The 16,863-nt window shown below is 38.1% G+C and overlaps 1 protein-coding gene across 16 annotated transcripts in view; it reads left to right on the plus strand.

The window, feature by feature from the left end:
* The first annotated feature begins 9,957 nt into the window (after nucleotides 1-9,957).
* ZPLD1 (zona pellucida like domain containing 1) overlaps nucleotides 9,958-16,863 on the plus strand; it is an 80,329-nt gene continuing 73,423 nt past the window's right edge. For 11 of the 16 annotated variants that reach the window (XR_005383221.1, XM_038582695.1, XM_038582697.1 and 8 more), the window contains exon 1: nucleotides 15,342-15,583. The gene's annotated coding sequence lies outside the window, so the exon portion shown is untranslated. Of the gene's footprint in view, nucleotides 10,093-10,906; nucleotides 11,054-15,019; nucleotides 15,088-15,341; nucleotides 15,584-16,863 lie in introns of those variants that run through there. The other 5 variants (XM_038582703.1, XM_038582704.1, XM_038582705.1 and 2 more) reach the window with 2 other exon arrangements.

A 16,863-nucleotide genomic window follows, 5' to 3' on the forward strand; every position in this document is an offset into this window, starting at 1 on the left:
TGTTCCCTTGAGATACTTAACTTGCATTTCCTGGCTTTTATGTTTAAATTGGAAACTTTAAAAGTTTCATTGACATAAATTTTTGTTTTTCATTTCCTTTCATTTACTTCTTATTTTTGAAGAAAATGAAAAAAAAAAGTTGTTCATTGATTACTGATGTTGTTAACAGTGTTAAGAGTTACCCTCAGTCTCCATAGAGCTTTCTGAAGTGATTTTAAAATTGGACTTATAAAATTAACCAGAGTGATGCCCACAGTCCTCAGGATGTGGTTTCCATGTCTCTGAGCCTGGACCCAGTATTGTGGTTTTGCCCTTTCATTTTAAACATGGAGCCGCCTTCTCTAAACAAATCTCTGTGCCACATTTGTAGATTTCTTAATTTTATGAAGTACGATTTGAAAAGGAATAGGGAGTAGTGATAAATTTTGATTTGATGAAGTCTTTTTCAGAAGATAGAGTCTCCCTTTCAAAGATAACTCTTAAAAGAACAATGAAAAGGAAGAGGAGGGGTAAAGACTTACAGAGGACAGCAATAGAAAAAATACCTGGGTTGTGAGATTAGACACTGAAAGTAAGTTTAAATTGATGATGACAGAATTGATGATAGCAAAAACATCAATAGGATAGGGAAAGGAAGAACTCAGGAAGTAGATGACAACTTTTGTTGAGACTCCACGGCTTAGGGTCAAAAGTCCAAATGGCTGATATGGCAAACAAAATCCTTTCCCAATTCACTTCTAGCTTCCCTCTGGAATCACAGACCCCCAAACACATCCATGTCCTGGCCTCAAACCATTTTACTTTACATAGCAAAAATATTTGTAGTGTGATTAAATTAAGGATCTCGAGATGGGCAGATTATCCTGGAATATCCTAGTGGGTCCTTACAAGTGACAGAGGGAGGCAGGATGGTCAGAGAAGACACCACAGTGGAAGCAAAGATCTGAGTTATGCGATTATTGTCTTTGAAGATGGAAAGTGGCCCCAGGCCAAGGAATGAAAGTGGCCTCTATAGGCTCTCCTCTATAGGCCAGGAGAGCAAGGAATGGATTCTCCCCAAAGATTCCAGAAGGAAGGCAACCCCTACCAGCATCTTGATTTTAGCCCTATTAGACCCATTTTGGACTTCTGGTCTTCTAGGACTGTTAGATACTATCTTTGTGTTGTTTTAAACCACTAAATTTGTGGTAATTTGTTACAATAGCAATAAGGAAACTAATATACCTCTGCACACTCATAATGATAGCATTATATTACTTGGTCTCAAAGATGACATCTATTATAAGACCTAAAACTAATTTCATGAGACTTGGAGGTGGGTACAAAGACAAATATTTGTTTTATCAGTTAATAACAGATTATGTTAATGCAATTACATATTTTTATCTTTTTGAATATGACAACTGAACTTGGACCTCAAGTTTTCCTTATACTCAGAATCAAATCATTCTTTTGATTTTCTTTAGGCTGCTGGAAGTTGTATAGTTCGATCTTGGCACATTGCTTTTCATAACTCATGTTCACAATTTCTTTAGAGATAGACATTGCCGTTTCAAGGTGTTTTGTTTGCATTTGCTTCTTGTTAATTCATAGTTCCATTTTTTTTTCTTAATTGAATTACATGTTGTTGGAAGTTTAATAGCTTCTCTTAAAAACCTAGTAGAAACATTTGTCAGGCAGATGTTGGCGCTCCAGTGATAGTCCTTCACGATGCATGAATCAGCCCTGCTATGCTTCGCTACCTTTAAAAGTCTTATGATTTATTCTGAAACACTGGCAATGTCTTCTGTCTCTAATTGCATTACCTGGATGCGACAGACAGTCTTCTGCATATTCAAGCTGCCTTATAGCCCCTTTTTGAAGACATTTAAGTGACAATTAGAGATCCATATTTCAGTGAAAATTAAACTGCATGCAATGCTACCAATGCAAAGAACTCAAACAAGTTAATGAACAAACACATTTTAGGCAGATAGATTCCTCTATGCAGGATGAAAACAACTGGGCTGCAACTTACTCCTCTGCCTTAGAGCTGAAAAGATTATTTTATATTGATGATATGACATATCTTGATTTTTAGAGACATCAAAATAGAAAAACTTGACCTTTGGGGGTCCAGGAAATAAGATAATAATATGAATAATAGCTAATACAACACAGGCAAGATGGGGAAACTGAGGCTGGCAGATGATAAATAACTTCCTCCAAGATCAGCAGGCGAGCAGAAGCAGCGCTTCTGAGGGAGCGGTCCTGGCTATCTCCCTAAAGTCTGGGTATTTAAACACTGTACCCTGTTACCCACCCCTTCTCCTGTTCCCACAACCTGTACTAAACTCCTTGGTGATCCAAGGACACACTGTTCTCATTCCAGCCTCTGTGTGGTTGGGCATATATGCTCTTCTTTCTCCATCCGGCGAACTCCCTAAGCAGGATGGTAAAGGAAAGTGTTCTAGACTCAAGTGACTGGAATCCTGCCCCCCACCCCCCACTTACAAAGTAAGCCTCTGTGGCCTCATTTCTAAAATGTATATTACTTAGTTCATATCTCATAGGTTTGTATTAAAGATTAAGTACAGTGATGCAGGTAAAGTGTTTCCCAGCAGCGACAACCACATTAAGAAATTATACTTAATGAGAAAAAGAAGAGGGAGGAAATAGGAATGATACATGTGTTACTTTCTCTCCAACAACTCCTGCCACTTCTCACAGCATATGTCTCATACTCTTCGATTCTATTGTAGACAGAAAACAATTTTTGACCATCAGCTTTGTGCATGCCTAGTCCGACTTTTACTATCATCAAAGGAATTAATATTGTTGCAAGAAATGTAAGAATGCTGTTTGATGGCGAGAGCTCCTATATGGTGTTGAAGAGGAACAGAACTAGACACTAGGTAAAGGCGGTGAAAACAGTTGACTCAGTGTTATCACCATAGGGGAAAGATGCTTCAGAATGGAGCTGCATTCAATTTCTAATCTATAACAAGGACAAGTGAGGATTTTATAGCCAAGGAACCTAGTGAGGGGGTCAGTGGATGGAAAATTTCTAAGAGGAAACAATAGGGATAGATTCTTGCTAAACCAATTTAGTAAGATTCTTGCTGAAGGCAACATGGCCAGACTGATATCAAAGTAGGGCAAGAGAAACTTGGTCAGGTATCAAGTGTGATCAGATATTGAGGGTATGGGGATGACTTAGCAGGATTCTTGCTGAAAATGGATTTGGCAGGGATCGACACGGAAAATCAAGACCTGTTTGACAAAAAGGTTCAGAAGGGCTTCATCGCAGTTTGGTCAAGGAGAGAGTCTGTCAGTGGGAATCAATGACAAACTGTGAGGGGAAGTCCTCTTTTCCTTTCCATTATCTCTTTCCCATTACTGTGGGTCCCATTAGGTACTGTGAATATTTTTAAAAAGATTTATTTACTTATTTTAGAGAGACAGAGAGAGAGAGAGAGAGAAAGAGAGAACAGGGGGCAGGGGCAGAGGGGACAGCACAGGGAGAGAATCTGAAGCAGATTCCTGATGCTGAGCATGAGGCCTGACTGTGGGGCTCAAACTCATGACCTTGAGATCATGACCTGAGCTGAAATCAAGAATCAGATGCTTAACTGACTGAGCCACCAGGTGCCCCTAGATACTGTAATATTTAATGGCAGACCTTCATTGACTAGACATATAGGTTCATTTTTTGCAAGCAAATGTTGTTTGGAGAAGGAGAGTTGACGGGAGAGAGACTCTCCAATCAATGTGTCAGTTAGTCTTAACGTGATACTCAAAAATAATCTAGATATTTCTACTGGTTGTCACATTGGAAATGAGTAGGAGAACTCTGATGAGGTGTTTGAAAGAATAAAGTCTTAATTTTTTAAAAAGACTTATTTATTTATTTATTTATTTATTTATTTATTTATTTATTATTATTCATTATGAGAAATGCAGAGAGACAGGCAGAGACACAGGCAGAGGGAGAAGCAGGCTCCCTGCGGGGAGCCTGATTGTGGGACTTGATCCCAGGACCCCGGGGTCACACCCTGAGCTGAAGGCAGATGCTCAACCACTGGCCCACCCATGCACCCCAAAGTCCCAAATTTTTAAAAGCTGACATATTTGGTCATTGTTATGTATCCTGTCCCAGCTGGTACATCTCTAGGTCTGGGGAAGCACAAATACAGTGAGCCCATGTGATTTGCTACTCCTAACGGTTGAATGAATCTGGAAGATGCCATTATCCATTACCTGTCCTGCATCCTCCTCACTCACATTTCCTTCATCCGAATATGCACTGTATCTTGTTGAAATTGTAGCAATTTCTTACTAAAGTATCTTGGTGCTTTGTTTTCATAGGGTAGGGTGTTCCCTTCATTAATCACCATGGCTTTTAAATTCTCACATTTACTGAATACAATACTTCCTCTGAGGCAATTGTAAAAACCTTTACTTATTCTACAGATATGGCAAACTAAACGATAATTTCTCTTTAGAAGCATTTTCTGCACAGTTAATGGTGACGGATTACTTTCACCCTTGAGATAAATGCGTGTGAATACACGCACACAAACTCCATAGACACTTATACACGTAGATTCAGCAGGAACAGAGAGGAATAGTTTGATGCCATTTAACTAAAAGCTTTAATTTCGGAAGACAATTAGAAATTAGAGACAAACTCAAAGAAAGGAAAACAAGTTTAGAACTTGGGCGAAACCACTGTTTTCTCTATTCTCTGACCTTTGGCATATTATTTATCTAGTGGGTTTCAGCAAGCTTTCATATTTAGAAAAGGTCACATGAATAGCCAGATTCACGTACTGTATTTGAATAATGTAGGCAGTGGGGGGGCCAGAGAATGAGTGTACTTAGACTAGGAAGCGTGATTTTCCAGCCTGGTCTCATTTCTGCCCCCGATTTGTTGTTTGACCTGAGGTGAGTCATTCTCGTCTTTGTCTGTCAATGGTGATAATGAGATCTCTTCTTTCCTTTTCTAAAATAGATGTTGTGAAGAATGCAATAATCTCCCAACTGGCCTTTCCCCTATATGTACCAGCTCCTGAAACTAACTGGATACCACCTTCCTAAAATGCGGCTTTGTATTCCAGGCCCCACGTTCAGATTTCCCTACATCTTCCTCGTGGTACATCTTCCGTTTTAATATCCCATGTCTTCCCCATTTTAATCCCAAGCAATTGCTGACCTTCTTCAAAGTGCTAGACATTGTACCAGGGCACTCTTAATATTAACTCTTATACCACCGTGAGCATAGCTATTTATGCTCATACCATCTTAAATATAAAGAACATAAAATCTTTAAAAGTATGAGTATGAGAGCAGGTCTTTTGCATACTTGGCTTTTGCTCCTTCCACATGCATAGTCAAGCTGTTGCTACTTAGCACGTACCTTTATGTGCATGAGCATACAGGCACATGCTCTTTTATTTAGAACTTTAGATTTATGCCCCACGTGCCTTCAAAAAAGATGTAAGGTGGGACGATGAGTTTGAAGTTGACCACAGCGCCACTACATTAAAAATAAACAAAAACATGAATATGAAAAGGAAGAGGAAACAGGCATCTTATCTCTGGAATGTTTCTCCAAACCGTTTACTGCTTGTACTGTCACCTCTCAAAGTCTCTTGCATGGACCGTTGCAATGGCCACCTATCCTGCACCCCCTTCTGCTGTTACCCCTACAGAATTCATCTTCCATACAGAGGGTAGAGTGACCATTTTACAATACGAACCTGGGCATCTGCTTAAAATAGTCTATTTGTTCCCACTCAATTTAAGGCATGACCTTCAGGCTGTAAGTGACCTGCTTCATGCTCAGATCCTCAACCCTTCTCCCCTTCCTCATCCACCTCATTAGTGGCTTTCTTAGAATAGTGTATCTGGCCCAAGGTGTTTTGCTTCAGTTGTCACCCCAACCTGGCACGTTCTAACACTGGATCTCTGTGTGAGTAGCATCTCCTCATTAAGGTATCAGCTCCTAGTTTGCTAGATCCAGGTCAGTATATGTAGCCATTCTCATACTGAGCTTTTAGAAGGGCTTCAGAGTATTTATCACATGGGTTCACTTTAATTTAGTTAACTCGTGCCTGCCAATATGCATGATATTGCTTCCCAGTCTTTCACAATTTCAGAAAAAAACAAAACAAAACCTCCCTGTAATACGAATGATCACATATGCATATCAACACACTGAAAGGAGATTATTTATAGAAATAATTGTCTGAGTTGGAATTACTAGATCAAAAGATATGGGATTATTTTTTGATAGATTTTTGCCAAGCCAGAGCATTTAATTTTATTTTTTTTTCAGCTTTATTGAGGTAAAATTATCAAATAAAAATCTTATATATTTAAGGTGTACAATATGATGTTTTGATGTTTGTATACATTGTGGAATAATCACCTCAATCTAATTAAATAACACATCCATAACCTCAGATACCTCAGATAGTTACCTTTTCTTTTTCTTTTTTTTTTTTTTTGGTATGTTAAAAACACTTAAGATCTATTCTCATAGCAAATTTCAAGGATACAATACAGAATTATTAACTATACTCACCATGCTGTATATTAGCTCCCCAGAACTTATTCCTCGTATAACTGAAAGTCTGTACCCTTTGACCAACATCTCCCCATTTTTCTCACCCTTCAGTCCCTTGGTAACCCCTGTTCTACTCAGAGAGCTTAACTTTAAAGCATAAGTCAGTGAAGGTAGTCATGACATGCAGCTTTATAAAGCTCTAACTTGATCCAAGGATACATCTTAAAAAGCCTTCAGGAGTGGATGTCTTGAATGCTTTTCCCTGATGTGCACTTTTCTCAGCAGGTCTTTAGATATGAAATGTTTTCCTGAATACAGCCTCCTGCATTCCCTGTTGCTAACTAAAGGATGAGCCACAGGCTTGAAGTACTGGAATAAGTATAGGAATTGACCTCCTGCTATGCACACTGAAAAGCCTGAGCTGTATTTTTTTTTCCCAGAAGGAGGGTACCAAGATTCTCTATGAGGATGAATCAAGAGGTCTCCTTTACTGAATACCCATCTCCTGCTTTTTCTCCATGCTCAGAAAGGCTGGCACCAAGGTCACCTCCTCTAGAAATTTCCCCTGACTATGTGCCAAAATGCAATCTTTCTCTTTTCTTCGCTCCATCCACACTTACTGGCTGCACTATTTACTTGGTGCTCAAAAATGCTATACTTTATTACTTATCTCTTTTTTTTGTCTTTCTTCCCTCACTTGGGGTGTGTAGAACTCAAAGGGCAGAGATATTGCAACACCCCTCTTCTTATTTCTAAACCTAATTTGGCAACTCATACCTCCTAATACAAACACAAGAAGGATCATGAGACTGGCTATCCTCTACGGCTGGCAGGGTGTGGACCCTCCCCACTCTCCAACCAGTCCCCCTTTGGCCTGTGATATTCCAGTGGGACACTACTGATCCCGAGCAGGAGCTGATCTCAGATGTGGAATATTTTCTTTCCACATGATTTTCCTACCAGTAAGAGCCTATGACCTTGGCTTCATTAGCTGTTTTCTAACCAACTGAACCCATGACTAAACATTTTTAGGGCAAAATTTCCATTACAACTCATTGTTAAGCTGGCCTCAAGAAGAAAACAAACTATAGCCCTGGAGGGGAGAAAAAAAGCGTCAGAAAGTTGCCAGTGAGAGAAAATTGGGGTTATATGGTCAGTCTACATGCCACGTCAGCTACGGTACGCTTCCTCTGTAATGAGCTATGCAGTGATCCATATATATATGATCTATATATATAGATCTCAAAAGACTGCTGAAATCAAATTTCTAGATGCAGTTATTATTGATGTTTTCACGTCCCGGCATAGTAACATTTGACAGGACTGCACAATTTTGCAATTTTGCTGGGGCAAAGCTAAGTGTCTCAGCTATGTGAGGAAGCTTTTGTTCTGATTTTTTTCTGAATGCTTTGCATATTATGGGCACTCAGTCCATTTGATTGACAGGGTATCTTCACAAGATAACTTAAAAGACTACAGGTACTTTTGCCCTGTTTCTAGGAAGAGAAGCACTGACTGTGTCTACTGCACTTTGAAATAAAGGCTTGGGCAGCTAGGTGCCATGAGTCATGAGAGGACCAAAACCATCTGTTTTTGCCTAAATTTTTACTTATTAAGTTTGGCCTTTGATGCTAATACCTACTGACCTACTACTGCTCTTTGTTGTGAAAAAAAAAAAAACATTGTGTACATGCTTAGTACGGATTTGATGGAGCCTCTTGTTTATGAGCAGTTGGGATTATTTTAGTTCTCATCCTGTTGCTATTCAATATTTGACACACAAGCTTTAGTAAAGGGGAGATAAAAAGTGAAGGTAGAAATAAGAAGTAATTATTCAGGTAATTTAGGCTCCATAAATCTTTTTGTCTCATTTTAGCTTTTGAAGTTTAGATCTTTTGAAACCAATTTCAACCAAAGTCAAACTTAACACACTAAAGTTCGCCTTGTAATAAATGTGTTGTAGACAAAGGCAATTTTTTCCTACAGATTTGACTGCTTCTCTTAGCAAGTCTTAAACCAATTGTGCTTTTAAGATGTAAAAAGTATTATATATAATTTTTTAAAGCCTCAATATATTGTGGCATTTCTTGGCCTGCAATAACTCCAAAAATGCTTTCCAGTGACCTTAATTTTAAAATCTTTACAAATGCTCTTTTCTGTTAAGTATTTGGCGTTTTTCTTTAGTTCTGTCTTTGAAGCCCATTATAAAATTTTTTCACTCATTTCAATATCTCTCCTCTACCATTCATTCATTCATTCATTCATTCAATATACATTTATTGAATCCTAATCCTTTCTTGTGCAATATGAAAACATGCCTCCATTAAAGCAGTTTTTTCTTTGGTGGCGATGATAACCAATGCTTGAACATCAAGTAAACATTTTTAGAAAGACTTCATTATCTATATATTGGTACTTTAAATGGGATGCTGTGTGATGGTACAAAGACTGAATATTCTCAATCTAGAAATTTTGGAAACAGTAGAGTGAATAAAGGCTAAGTCAGTAGTGAAGGGACTTTGATAAATCTCAGGATGTTCAGTCCGCTCAGTCCGCTGAAGGTGTTGTAAGGAGGTACATACAACACTGCAGACCCCTAACCGGGTAGAGTTGTTTAATTGGTATCCCTGACTCCTTCAGGCAGTATAATAATGCTTAATGATTATGGGAAAGCTTCTTTAATTCCTCATCTTTATGTAAGCAGAGACCCAGAAGTGAAAAAATGTCAAGCTCATTCCTTCAGTTTGGGTTGTTGGAAGGTGATTTGATGTCTTCCATCTGCATTGTTAAATGTCAAATATGTCAGTGGATTTTGATCATGGTTCTCACAATGATAAAAATGGCTGTGGATTGGTGATAAGACAGAAACAATTAGCATTTTTATCTTTTATTATGAGAAACTTTAAAACATATACAAAATAAATAGAATAGTATAATGAGCTATGAGCCCATCTTCCACCTTAAAAAATTATCAGTATTGAGTCTTGTTTTATCTTTGCTTCCACTCACTCCCCAACCTTATTCAATAATAATTATTATAATTTACGAGTGGGTTGTGTTGTGTGTGTGAGGTACAAGTTAAAGACATTGAAATGCACAAACCTTAGCTGTACAGTTTTCAAAAATAAGTACACCCTTGTTACTCCACCTATACCATCAGCAACAGTGGGATTTATACTTATTATTGTGGATGCTATAGAGTCTGTAGGTACTCATATGGAAGAGAGGGAAACTCTCCCTCTATCTACTCCCTAATGCTCAGGCCTGGTAGTTGATTGTTATCCATGGGCTAAAGGACTTTAGTTGGATGAGCTTTTGCTTCCAAGCTAATAGGGCTTTAACATTATTCTCAATTATAGACTCTGAAATATCCTCCCCTTGTGCTCCTTCAAGGTACAAGGAAGAGGAGATAGCTATCATGAATCAGAGGAGAAGGAAGAAGAATCTCCAAGTCCCATGTTAAACCTCAGTGTCTTTGCTTGGTTAGAAAACTGGAAGGAATTAAAGTCGAAGTCTCTGTCTCAGGCTTTTACTTAAGTGAGGTAATATTTGTTTTTTCTTTATCACTAATTATTCATTTTTGAGCTCTAACTTAGTACCTTCATTATACCCTTTGAATTCTGTTACCTCGTAATAAGTCAAGATATTGATAAAATTTTAGTGTATCCAGGTATATCTTAGCTGCGACTGTTGAAGTTGCATAGTGTGATTGAGTGGAGGCTGGGACATAGGAAAATATCTGGGGTGTTCTGGGCACTGTAAGCAGCAGAGGGTGTGGCTCCAAAAGGTTCTCTTCTGCCTACATTTCCTCTTTGTAGTTTTGCGCAGTCCAACCAGTTCAAAATACAGATCACTACTGCTAAATAAGCCTTTAATTCTATGTATCAGAGATACACACAATATTTCTCTCCCCACTTGGCACTGAAAATCACAAACGAACACAGAGATGTTTTTTAAATGAAGTCAGATTTTTTCACTTCTTGCCAAGATATTGTTACTTATTCACAGTGTGTGGCTATTTGCAAGGCTGATCATAATTCTGCAGAAAACTGCCTGTATTCCCATGTCACTCTTGAATAATCAAAATCCAGAGCTTCAATAAGGGTGCTCCTCATTTACAAGGTTAATTCTTCCAATAATGATGTCTACACTCTTGCACGCATTTCAGAACTGAGAATTTATTGCATCGGGCACAAACTCATTAGGTATGCAGTGCAAATAACCTTATTAAGAATGCAGGGAGAGGATATACATTGCTGTTCTGTTGGGTCAGAAGGGTAAACACAACAAGAAAATGAGGCATTTACCACTAAGTAGTCCAACTGATTTATTTTACTGTGCCTTTTTCATTTTTAGCCTTTTGATGCACAGGCTGCCTGGGTACTCTACCCTCACCGAGGCATTCATAGAGATTCTAAATTCTAGAGGGCATGGGAACTGTCCCAGAGAACAACACCAGGGACTACGCGTTAACTGAAGTTAGAATTGATAACAACGTTTCAGGTCAGTGTGAATTGGTAGTAAATCTGGTTTTGCTTTTGCGCTCCAGGTGTTTCTGTTAGGATTTGATAAAACATATGATGGAGAATTTCCCTGCTGGTATAAACAAAACTCGACTGATCTAGATCTAAGCAGTGACACAGCTCTAAGTAGAGACCAGAACCAAGACAGAACAGAATATATTAACCGTTCAGCTATCTCCTCTATATTGTCTGCATTTCCAGTTCAACTCAGTGCTTTGATGGAAGAAAGTTGCTGTCTGCTTCTTTTCTGCCCAGAGATAGCACCCAGTATAGCAGCATGCCAATGGGAAGAACTCTGTCAACCAAGTGGTCTTCTGTGACGTGAGGTCACATTTTATATAACAGAAAACACTATATCAAAAGCTATAATATCCTCAGGGCCCTTCTTCCAAGAGCCACTTGGCTTAGTAGTATATACTTTTTCTAGTCCTTGGAGTAACAAAATATTTTTAGGAAGATATCACTATCTTTCAAACTAGTACCAGTCACTGTAGCATTTCTTTACCTGACAATGATAATGATCATAGATTGCTACTTATTACTATAGATTTTACTGTATTATAAACATTGTAAACTTGAGTGAACTCACGAGAAAAGCATTTGGCCTTATGATGATCCCCAAATAAGAATCGTACCGAGTACATTTTATAATCTGTACATTTCTCTAAACAAATAGCTCATTGAGACTTATTCAGCATTCCATTTTCTGGTATGCAGGGAGAGGATGGAGTATCTTCCTTTCCTTCATTCATCTCTCTGAAGTTCATTTTTAGCTTATGTTGTTCTGTTCATGCTTATCTAGGAGAAAGATGGTTCCTCAGTTTTCATTGTTCCAAATCCCTGCCTCATGGAGGCAGAAATTTTAGTTACTTAAAATCTTAAATTAAATCAGATAGCAATGTTGACTCTCAATTGCAGAAAACAAAGAAAGATAGCTAATAGAAGACATAGGGTTGTGTGGTGAAAGGAGCAACAACCTAAAATTTCAGACGACCAGGGGTACATCTTCCAGGGATTTATAGATTAAAATCAATAAAGGTAAAATATGTTAAATAAAATCTGAAATTTTTATCAATATGTCACCTCCTAATTCATTGGAGGCCAAATAATATGATCCACTCCACGTGGGCATTGTGGTGCTGAATAAATGTTCCAAGCTTTTACTAACATGCCTCGTTAGAGTCAGCTTCAACTAGACCCCTGAACATATTTCTTAAAAATCTAAACTGCTGGTGAAATAAAATTTCTCTTTCTTTGTCTCACTCAACCCTTCTAAAGGAGGTCTGGGTTGGGAGTGAGAAAGGGTGGGCTCCATTCCTTGCCCTGCTGCTGACCAGCTGGTGGTGACATTGAGTATTTAGCCCCTTGAGGCCTTGGTTTTCTGTTTGTCAGATGAAAGAGTTGGGCTACATAACTTAAGATTCTTTCCGTCTTTAAAATTCTTCTCTCAACATCTTTAAAAAAACTATTTTAATCCTTATTGATTATATAATACTCATCAATGATATTCTCTGACCTTGAAAATACTAGAACTGGGTACAAGAAATGTAAGACTGTCTCTAGTTGAGAACAAACATGGTAACCAGAGGGGAGGTGGGGTGGGAGGATGAGTTACATAGGTGATGGGGATCAAGGAGGGCACTTGTGATGAGCACATGGTGCTATATGGAAATGTACACCTGAAACTAATATTACACTGTATGTTAACTCACTAGAATTAAAATAAAAACTAAAAAAAAAAAAAAAAAAAAAGAAAAAAAGATAAATAACTGAAGCAAATTAAGTCAGAGCCAGACTGAGAACAGGGAGACTCTTTATTGGCTTAGGAAGGGTCAGGTTCATGGATATGTGAACAAGGCAATCATATAAGGGTCCCATGTTTAGGATTTGATACAATGTGGGCATCTTGAATTATTAATAATTTTATCTTTAAATTTATCTTCTATAATCAAAAATCATCCTGATGGGATGATGGAGCATGCACTGAAGTCATCTTCTCACATACGATCCTGCCTCCTGTCATCTCCTTATTTCCCCTGGTGGGGTGCCAAGTCATCCACTCCCTTGACTGCACCCAGTGACTTCTGCTGCCTTCTGTTCCCAGCATGAGTTTCAGCATGGGTGCAGAGAGGACACTTGTGAGGGTCTGTACTTGCCCAGCAGGTATCCTCATTCCCAAGGGAGCACAACATTAAATGAAAATAAAAGTCACTATGATAGTTTGAGAGACAATAGAACAGAAAAAGCTTTTCCCCTGCTTTGGAAAAGGGGCTCATATTATCATTTTGCACTGAGCTCTGCAAATTGTATAGTTAGCCTTCACCTTAGGCCTTTGTAAACATTTTCTTTACATGGATCAGATATTAGCAAGAACATCACCCTTTTTATATTACTTTGTATATTGCATAATAACAAAAGTATATAATGTATGTATAATATATAATGTAGTGATACTTCTGGTGTCCCTGTTGTTTCCAATCTTATTCTCATTTTTGTAGGTTCAGGAACTTGATTTCTTTCTTTCTCTTTAAGTCTTAGCTTCTGGAGAGCTGCTCATGTCTACCAAACTATAAGAGCCTCATGAATTAATAAATAATTGGAAATACTGATAATGGGGTATCAACACATTTTCTTCTCAAGAGAGATGCCTATTTGGGAAATAAGATGATTTTAAGAAAACCCATACAGAAAGTATATAGATGATCTTTAGAAATACTATTAATAGAGTATTATGCATCCTTTTTTACTATACGAATATACCTGCTGAGATGGCTAAAGTCTCTTACCTGCCAATCAGGACACCCTGTTCTATGGATTATGCTGAAGGCACAACTATACAATATTAAATTCTCAACTCTTATTTACCCAGACTTTACCCTTCGGAAGGCATTGGGTGTTACGGCGTCCAATTCCACTGAGTGGATCTTTAAGAACTATATTTACACAATATTTAGAATGTCAGTATGTTTATTTCGACAATTAAATGATCAGCTTGAACAAATAGTGCAAATATTATCAGAAGTAAGAGCTCATTATCAAGTCTACCAAAATGAAAATGATCATTTTTGGAAGACATTTTTCAATATCCATGTGGATATGATGCTTAACAGGTCTAATCTGCAGGTTCTGTAGAGTGTATTTTGAGAGTAACTCATCTTGAAATGCCATTAAGGTGTAGTCTTCCTCAAATTATTGTTAGTATTCACATGATGGAGATTGAGAATTATTAAAGTACAGTCTTAAAGTTTTCCAGTTAATGTATTTGCAGAACTCTGAGAATTTAATTGTGTTCTTGTTCAGACCTCTGGCAAGAACTGAAACTGCTTTCTGAGAGAAGTCTTGGTCCTGCTCGATTCAATTGCTCTGCAGCTGGGCAGGAATACAGATAAATTATTCAATGTTTATACCAAAATAAGCATCTCGTCAACTACACAGCTAGTAGCTAAGTCATTAAGAAATCAGTCCATTAAAAAAACAAAATGTGTCCATTCCAGGCATTTATAAAAACCTAAGTTTTCAAATATATGTTACATATGCTATTCTTTAAGAGGCCACCTGAAATAAGCAATCATTTTTCTAAAATTTATAATCTCCCTTCTGTTTTTTTTTTCACTAGAAAGCTCCACAATCCAGTTCTTCAAAAAATTGTCATTTTAGTGATTGATTCATTTATTCATGCAACTAGTGTTTATCGATCTCCTACTAGGAGCTCTTTCAGGCTCTAGTTGTAAAGACAGCAAAGACTGAACCTGTGGACCGCCATAGAGTGATGTGGATACCCAATATCAGATAATGACGAAAACTATAACAAATCTAGGAGATGTTAGATTTATGATAATGTATTTATCAATGCTATCCTGAATGCTAGCGTGAGGTTTCTGGAGCAGACAGATTTATCATTATTTATTTATAGCAAATAATAATGCCCCGTTTCCTTGTGCTGTAGTGTCTTCCTTCGGGGGCAATGCAGTGAGAGCCAGCTGTCACTCAACATATACAGAGTCTGTATGGTAGGTGAGTACCCCCAACCTCCTCCCCTAAATGAATCTGGACATTTATACAGGACAGAAAGGCAGCTGACTTTCCTCTTTTTTTGAGAGCGTTTCCTTGGAAAAATAATAGGAAGGATCCTGCGTCCTCCTTTTGGAATGTGTCCATGGCCCTGGGTCTCATCTCCCCTTGAAATGTAAACACATACCTCTGAAGAGATAAAACTCTCTGGGGTTCTTGTTATTAGTCAGTCCTAAATTACCTTGTAAGGATTGTGTTTTAGCCTAGATTCCAAATTTCACTAAAGTGTTCCCAGAAGGCCCTAACTTTGCAGAAACAAGAATATTTTCTCCACAGCTGCACAAGAGGGTTATGGGACAGAGAGCTTGATGAGTTCCTCTACATTGACTTGTCAGCTGTGACCTCTCTGAGGATGTGATCTCAGCTGCCATCTGAAAGGCAAGAAGGAGCCAACATGTGAAAATTTGTGGAAAGGGAACATCTGGTACAAGATCTTAAGGTTAGAATGATCTTGAAATGTTTTAAAAACGGAAAGGAAAGCCAGTGTGGCTAGAATGTAATGAGGAAAAGGAAAGACACACAATCAGAGCAGTGCCAGGTTTCCCAGAAGGTGGGAGGGATTTGAATTTTACTCTAAGGGTAATGGGAAACTATGGAAGGGTTTTTAAGCAAGGAGGAAGCGACTTCAACAGTCTAGGTTTTTAAAAAAAACCCTAGCTGTAGTAATAAATGTAACAGTTAGTTGTAGTAGATGTAGAGAGAAGTGGGTGTTGTCCTTTTTCACTAATTTCTTTATTATTCCCCCATTTAATAGATGCTTCCTATGTGCTATGTAGACATGAGCTAGGTTCTGGGGACCTGCACTTGGAAGTTTGACATGGTCTCTCTCTTCCTGAAATTTAGGCAATGAGGGAGAGAAAAGGTTGTGTTTGGGATTGTAGGAGATGCTGTGGAAAGGGGGGGGGGCAGCTAAACCAGAGTGAGGCTGAGAAACTCAAAGGAAGACTAAGATTTAGGGTTGTATTCAACTGTATGTCATGGAAATTCAGTTAAAGTGTCTTATTTTGTTTATTTTCCATTTCATGTGACTAGAGTCTGGAGGCAGATAGTACTCCAGGGCTGTTGACAGGAGGACAGTGAGGTGCAGACTTTCCCTGCTTTTTAGAATTGTCATCCTTAATGCACATTCTCCTTGTATTTGGAAAAAAAAAAAAAAGGAGAGCGAGGGCGAAGAGGGAGAGAGATTACCCTTCTAGACATCACTTTTCAATTCTAAGAAGGAAGAAAGGGTAAAGGTAAAGAGCAAAAGATATGTCGAGGAGGTTTGCCCATGTTTTTAGGAAGACATAACACTCTGAAAAGCCCAATATTTAACTGTAGTTGCTACAATATATTTTTTGCCCAGAACTACACCTCAAGCCCATCCTCTGATTCGTGGGACTGTGGAAAGCTAAGTATTTTTAAACGGAAACATTACCCACTAAATTAATTTGTGTTCTATTAGAAGGGGAGATGGAATGAATAGATATCAGGATGGCAATTAAAAACAACTGGCACGAGGATGATTTCTGTAGAAAATGAGAGCTAAGACTTGGAAGAAAATGGAAATTCTCAGAAGGCCACTGAGAGACTTACAGGAAAGAAAAAATTCCTATCACTTAACCTTTCCTTCTTAATTCTTTAAGAGCAGTGATAAAAACAGTAGAAAAAAGAATGTGTTCTTCATTTTCTACAAAGTTGCTATAGAAAATACTGTTCAGGTTTTAGTCAGTGCTCCTT

The sequence above is a fragment of the Canis lupus genome, chromosome 33, assembly GCF_011100685.1.
Source record: "Canis lupus familiaris isolate Mischka breed German Shepherd chromosome 33, alternate assembly UU_Cfam_GSD_1.0, whole genome shotgun sequence".
NCBI classification, from domain to species: Eukaryota; Metazoa; Chordata; class Mammalia; order Carnivora; family Canidae; genus Canis; species Canis lupus.